Source organism: Notothenia coriiceps, unplaced genomic scaffold (genome assembly GCF_000735185.1).
Source record: "Notothenia coriiceps isolate Sejong01 unplaced genomic scaffold, NC01 NC01_scaffold00018926, whole genome shotgun sequence".
In the NCBI taxonomy this organism is placed as follows: Eukaryota; Metazoa; Chordata; class Actinopteri; order Perciformes; family Nototheniidae; genus Notothenia; species Notothenia coriiceps.
The window spans coordinates 1-8,147 of NW_011351627.1; positions in this window are offsets into that span (position 1 = coordinate 1).

Consider the following 8,147-nt stretch of genomic DNA (forward strand, 5'->3'; position numbering starts at 1 on the left):
CAGAGCACTTCTGATTGGTGTGGATGACTGACACACAAGAAGAAAAAGAATCGCAGGCTTTGCGATTTAATAATTGCATCATTTAAAATCGCGATTTCGATTTAAAATCACGATTTCGTTTAAAATCGATTAATCGTTCAGCCCAACTTTCAACTTACCTTTATATTATATGAGGGAATTACAAGTCCAGTGAATACATGCAAATAAAAGTTTGTTTTTGAATTTGTCTAGTAAGAAGGTCCACTTTTCCAGCTGGAGTGGAAAAACTAGTAAGGACCACCTATTGCCAACCGTTTGGTAATACTGGTGTAAGTGTTTTTAAATCTGATCTGTACTGTACATTTAGTTTTGAATGTCCTCTGTTCGCAGCGTTGGTCTGATTATGTCGGCCGCTACTTAAACCCAGACTCCACCACCCCTGAGCTGAGGGAGCACCTCGCTCAGAAGCCCGTGTTTCTCACCAGGTGAGTTTTCACTTTACAACATTTGATTTGTCCAAATTGCAAATAACTGTTTGAATTGTGAATGCAGTTTTATTTCTTTTGACTCAGAACAAATAGGGTGATGTTAATGGTAAGGAACCTTTCTTTTTTACTCCATAACATCTTGCTCAGAAATCTGAACACAGCCCTAATGAAAGTCAAATGCAAAACACTTGTCCTTTTGATTAAATGACCTCAAATGGATTTGTTCTGACTCTCCGCTGGCTCTCATTAGTCACTCTCATCACATCTGTGTTTTGCGCTCGTGATCAGGAATCTGAGGCGGATCAGGAAGTACCAGAAGGGCCGGGAGCAGCTGGACAAGGAGGCCTGCGAGGGAGGCAAGAAGTCCATGGAGACAGAGAAGATGGAGTGCATGTTCAAGCTCAACTCCTACAAGATGGTGTACGTCTTTAAGTCGGAGGATTACATGTACCGACGCACGGCGCTGCTGAGAGCTCACCAGGTACTACCTTTCAGCGACTCTGTTACTCTGCAAAATGGATTTCTGCTTTACTCCCTGACTCTGTTTATAAGTTGTAAGGCAGGGGTGTCAAACTCAAGGCCCGGGGGCCAAATCCGGCCCGTGACTTCACTTCACTTGCAAAAAAAATATTACGTTTATTATACGGTTACAGGCCGATTTACCCGTTGCCCATAAACTACATGTCCCACAATGCATCTCAAATTTGACTTTTTTTCTTCAAAATGTTACTTTTTTCTCTCCAAATGTCACTTCTTTTTTTTCCCAGAATTTTGCTTTTCTCTTTAAACCATTTTGTGACATTCTCACTGAAGAGACTTGCAATTATTTGCCCTAGACTTCTGCTTTCAGACGTAGTTAATTATGAAGTTATTACCCTATCCGATAATAATCCAATGCAGAGGAAATAATGGAATATACATTATTTTATATATTAAACATTTATATATGTATTTTTATATAGTCTTGAAGTTACAACCGGCCCTTTGAGTGCAATCATAATGCGAATGTGGCCCGAGATGAAATTGAGTTTGACACCCCTGATCTAAAACTGTCTTTGTGTTGCTTAATTAACTATTCCAAATGACACAGTAGCTAAAAGATCCCTTTATCTTGTCAGATACTGCATTTAACATTGATTATTCTTCGAAGGCAAACATAGCGTCATTGTTTAAATAAAACAATGAGCCTTAAGATGGCAGAAATGTTAGCATCACAGCGTTGTATCTGTGGTGCAGCCAGCCTATTTTTCTCAGCTTCTGTACTGCAGACTAAAGACAGAGGGTTTGTTTTCTGCATTTTTCTATCATACATCCAAACAAAGATAAACATGCTTTTGAATTCAAAGTCACTTATTTGTATTAAACATTATATTCTAGGTTTTGAAAACATATCAACTTTAATTAACTTTCAATGCAGTACTGAGTCAGTCACACATTCACATTGTGATTCTGCACTTAGCTATTACATCAGAAGTGAAACTCAGGCTTATTCAACAGTGAACATGAGTGCTTATTATCTGAATGATGTATTGATTCCTGTCGCACCTTCAAACCTTGCTTCTGTGTTTTCTGTCACACACTGAGTGAATGAAATGATCAGCGTATGTGAAATTAAAACAGTCCTGACCTGGCAATGAACAATTATTTCCGAGTTAAGCAGAGAATAGATTAATATTATGGACAGGGATTTTTAAACCGCTGAATGATGTTGACCAAAGATTATTTATAAATACCTTTTGATTTATTTTTTTCTCACATACTGTAATTGTTGCCACTGAGGGGTAAAGTCATAAGCAGGGAGTGTTTGTCTTTTCGAAGGAACAGGAAAGTAGCCATTTAGGTGCAACACATCATTTACAGGCCTGTCTATGATATATCCGAATATGCAGCTGCAAGTTTAGTTTTTCTTCTGAATGTTACATGTGTTTAGATAGCATTTATATTCAGCTGGCAGCCCACAATGCACTGTATTCCGGGACAACAAATTGCCATGTTTTTGTCAATGATTATAACAACTCTCCCGAAACATCACCCTGAAATCCTTCTCGACCTTTGCCAGAATGCTTTAAGGTAGGCCTTTAGAAGCGTTGAAAGGCTATTGTCCCAGAGATACAGACTAGTGCTTGATTAAATATTCTCTTTAAATCCCTCTGTGTTATCATGAATGGACCCCTATTGCTTATCACCCAATGCCAGTCCCTTCTATAAATATTTACCCCAGAAAGTTGTGCCTGCAGAAGAATACCAATTCTATGGCAGCAGACCTTCACGCCAAGGGGGAAGAAGAGTATGGCATGCCACTGAGTATTAGATTAACAGAGACTAAATTAATACAGCATCTGTTCCTCTTCTCATTCACTAGGATTTAATATGTTTATATTCTCTGTATATTTGATCAAACTGCACTACCATCTGTGCTGATTTACAGTATGTTTATTGATTGAGTCCTTTGGGCAGTGGCCATTGCTGTGATAGACAACGTCTGAACTACAGTATAGCTCAATTAAAAATATTTCACAATGTCCAGATTTCCTCCATAAAAACACTTTTACGAAAAGACTGTTGTTGCCATTGCTGCAGACTCTCCAAAACACATAGGGACTTGCAAGATCCAAGGACTGATGAATCCTGATCAGTCCTTGAGTTCTCCTTCACACTTTTATTGAGGTCAAGGAAATGTGTTTAGGAGAGAAAGGACAAATTATTTTGACTATTCTTTCAAACTCCACATTTTGAAACAGAGGCCTTGGTTTAATAATTCAATTCCAAGCTGGGACAACTGAAATGTATGATAACATCTGAATTAAAAAAAACAGGTAAAAAGCTCCTTTCAGAAAATACATTTGAGACTGTTTCCACAGACCAACTTCGACAAGTAAACTTATCTTGTGCAAAATCCTTACTCGTTCGAAGAAAAAAGTGTTTATGTTTATTTGTTGCAAGAGACTTTAATTGGTATTATCTCACTAACAATTCTCTCCAAGAGAAGATATGTCTAAACCTACATTTTTGTGGATTTTAAAAAGCTGTATTATCTCAAAAACTGTTGTTGCGAAGTCTGGTTTCTCAACAGAGAGTTTACTTATTTGCTGCCTTATATAAGATGTTGAGCCAACTGTCAACCGTAGCAGAGGGAGATGACTCACGAGTGCACGTGGGTGTGCACGCTTCGTAAAACCACAAAGACTTGCTCTTCACACAGCTTGAAATATATTGCGGTCGCTTTCAAGGGACTCTTAGGTTTCCACCAAAATGCATCCTCTGTAAGCATAGTAATTTATTTGAAGGGAGAATATCATTAATCTTCTTTGATTTGAAATGTCTGCAATACATTTGAAAAAGCACCATAACTAATGTTCAAATAGACTTCTAATGAATGCAGACACACTGTGTCACACACTATACAGACAGTATATGTTTAACAGTTCAGAAAAGATGGTAATAATAACTATATTTTGCATTTCTCTATAAAATAAAATAATAATTACACCAAAGTGTCCTTGAGCATTCTGTCCAAATTCAGGTGTCAAAATGGAGATTTACAGATGGCATGGGAAACACATTAAATGCACATCATGCTCGACACTCTACTCCTGCAGAATAATGCTCAGGTTAATTGGGATGAGTTGGAAGTTCTTCGCCTCCCTCCAGCATCTCTGAAAACTCTCTCAAACTGAGTTTAAAAGTACTGCAACTCCCAATGCAGAGGCTGAAAGAGAACCCTAATCAGAAACAGTGTGACAGTCGCAGAGTTTTTATCAGCCCTGCCCCTCTTCTTGGTGATTTAGTTACTGTGCCGGCGCTGTCAGCCCCGCCGCCATCTATCAGTCTGTGTCGATTCACAGAGCCGCCAGCTCCACGCCACAGCGATTGCTTCCACCCATCCCTTGTTTTCCCTCAGGCACTTCTATTTAGATGTTGTCAAGATACACTCATCACAGTATATGCATTGTTTCAGAGTGATGGGCATGGGAGGAGTCTTCTCTTTTATATATACCTTCAAGTCCTTTTTCTTAATGCTCCCGGCTCACCTCCTCAACAGATAAGAAAAAAGGATGTGTAACATGTTCTTGGAGATTATTGGGAGCCAGACAAAAAAGAGAAGTAATATTATGAATTGAAGGAGCTAATATGGATCTGTGTACAACACCACCTGTTGCTCACCATCGCTGAGTGTTCATGTTCATTTCAGGGAGATTACATTTTATTAACTGACTCTGATTCAATTCTTGAGACAAGTAATGACTTCATATGGCAGTGGTTGAAAAGCAAACAAGCACAGTTTGAAAAAAAAACCTGAAGTATCGCTTTGTTATTGCAAACAAAATAAAGACCCTGAATTGAAGTATAAATATAGAAGGTAAGTGGCTGCAGTTTATAGAGAATACACGCTGCGTTTTGAATTGTTTGTGGTTAGCAAATACTTGACTACTTACACACTCATCAAAACAAGGTGTTACATTTGTATTTTTCACAAGTTAAGTTTCTGGCTATACCCCACACAATTTAGGTCTGACATTCACTTTACTTAGCTTTACTTATCTGGCTCTTCAGCTGCTAATTCCTCCACTTTGTCACCAGTCTCTTAATATATCAGTCTCGGTGCTCAGCAGGTAGCATACAACTGGATTTATCAGAGCTGTAATGTGTTTATTTGAACAAGAAAAAGATCTGAAGTTAAACAAAAAAGAAGAAGCAAAAGATGAACTTCATATCTGGATCATTTTGCTACTGTGTTTACAGTGTGAAGTCTTATGAGATTACAGCAGTGCCTCTAGGCAGCTAAGGGCATTTTTATTCTCACTGTTCTAACCAAAAAGAAGTAGTTTAAATTCTCATCACTATTAATTACTGGTTCTTCTCTATTTGGCTCTCACATATTTCGTTTTCATTTTGTTCACAACTTCTCAAACAGATTCGGCCTCCCACCAGTTGCTCAACTGTTGCTGAATAATCCAGTTTGGACTGTAGAAAAGGGATCAGAGTGGGTTGCCAGATTCAAGCGGCTCTCATTTTATGCTCTTTGAAGAACAGCAAGTCTGTTCAGCAACACTGAGTCAATATACCATACAACACCATTTCTCTTTATACCTCCCCAAAATCTAATTTAACAATTGATGTACTAATCCTCAATGTGGATGTAATCCCTGAAACAGTCACAACATAACTGAGCCCATCCAATTGCATAATCCAAGAATTAAACTCACCGTTACAATTGAAAATATATTCACACAGCATTGTTCTCTCTTGCTAAAGACTTTCGTCATTCACTGGGAGACGGGAGTGATTTCAACCACTCCATCATAAAACTCTTCAACATTGACTTATAGTTGATTGTGAAGAGAAATAAAACTAGGTATTGTAGGGAGACTCAAAATGGCTTCTCTTTTTCTATGAGCATGAAAAGCTTGTTCATACACTTCTGTCTGAAAATGAGAATGTGTGCTGCAGGTGCATGGGTAACTGAATGGTGTGTATCAAGGAACAGAGATGAGCGGAGGAAGTGTTCAGATAGGACTCAACAAAAGATCCCGAGCCATCTGGAGTCTTTTGAGAAAACTCATACTGAGGCAGAGGAGGAGGAGGAGGAGGAGGAGGAGGAGGAGGAGGAGGAGGAAGAGGAGGAAGAAGAGGAGGAAGAGGAGGAGGGGGGGGAGGGGGAGGAGGAGGGAGAAGATGGATGGCACTCTTCACCAGGTGATGGATTTTTAGAATTGGAACATAAAGACTCTGCTGTGAGGCACAATGTAAATAAAGGGACCATATATATTGTGATTTTGACAAGCACATTACCATCAATATACTATAATGTATTCTATATTTAAATCAGTCATACAGATTATGCTAATCCTCTATCAAAATACCATTTACATACACGCATTATGAGCAATACAATCATTATAGTGCAAGTAAATGTTTTATACAAACAGGAAATTATGAGCCTTAATTCAAAGAAGCATATGTTATCTTTCTATGTAAATGTAATCATGGATTTATCACCTAGGCATGTGGACACAAACAAAAAATGTAAAATTCAATGGTATTTATTTAAATATAAAAGGTGTGTTTTTTAGTTGTTGAGTTAATATCCTGATGTTTGCCTGCATGTATCTGTTATTCATCAGTAAGCATATATTCCATACTTCAAAGTGATATTTCTGTAAGCAACGTCAAAGCACAGACATGACCAGCGGCTTGCATGTAACACAAGTTACATTTGTAACCTAATTTGCGAGCATAGCTTGATTTATTTTGCCTTTGTAAGGTTTTTTGCTCCAGAATTCCACCAAATAGGAAGAGGAAGATAGGGTTGGTGCCCAAGGATGTGCCAGAAAATGCATTATAGCTGATCAGGAAGGGTTTCTTTATGATCACAGGGTTACACATTAAGCATACTCAAAACTCAGTTCTGTCATTCAATTACATTCAAAATCAGAGACAAGCATTGTATCATATTTGTACCACTTCTGCCAAATTCGCTTATACCCTGAAGAGGTAATCAATGTGCTTGCCTACATGGAAGGTCAGGGATGCACCAGCTTGACTGAAATTATTATTATAAGCTCAAAAACGTTCCACTTGATGCTTGCATGCACTGTGATTGTAACTTCAGGTTTAATTTCTCCTTTTCTTTGTTTTGGTTAAACAACTTGTGTTTTATGATAGCAGACACATGTAGGCCCTTTGCCAGGAAATGCTATGTAAAGAGTGATCTGCAAAACAAAATGTATCATCACGGTGACTCTCCATTTTTGTTAGTTTTTGGTGTGAACCCAATATTGTACTATTGACACTACAGCCAAACCTCACAGAAATGTTTTAGGTTATAGTCGAGGAACAGTGCTGTAGAAGAATGAAGCTCTGAATGTCAGTCCTCCACTCAAAAAGTGAGCAAAAGGTTATTGTCTCTGAAATTTTTGTTTTATATTAGATTTCTTGTTTTTTATATTTTATGTATGCACCATGACATCAAGTCAAATTCATAGTATGTGCGAAACTACCTGGCAATAACCTGTTTCTGATTCTGATTCTAATTCTTCAAACAACAACGCCCACGGAACAAGTCCACCCCCTAAGCTGCACTGGCACAAGCCTGCTGTGAGAAAAACACAATGTCCAGGCTTCTTAAAAGTTTCCCACTTTCTGGTTATCAGGGTATAATGTGTTGGGAGTCAGTAACCCTGCTGTATACAGAGAGGTTAGAGGGCAGAAGGAGGGAATTCATTATCATTGAGCAGCTACGGGGTTCGGCAAGAGAGAGAGACCTTCAGATATGGCATACGTGCTTCCTCCTCACCTCCGGGCGCCTCCAGTATCTCCACAACCATGCTCATGATGAATAGGCCCGATCAGAATGTGAGCTGATTGGTGAAGCAAGTAGCACCGAGGACACAGCGACGAAGACAAAGCGCAGGTAAGAAGCCTCTCTTTTAGAAACGGACTGAATATATTACCTTTTTAGTAATTTCTGACAGTACGAGCACCACTGTTAATATTAAAGGTCCCCTATACTGTTTTTCATCAATATATTATAGGTCTCAGATATATACAAAACATGTCTCTGAAGTGTTTGGTTCCAAATACCAAACAGATCATGCATTGCAGCATCCCATAAACCCAGATATTTGGTTAAAAAGAACACCATGGTGCTCTAGGAGGAGATCAGGTGATAAGGTGTGG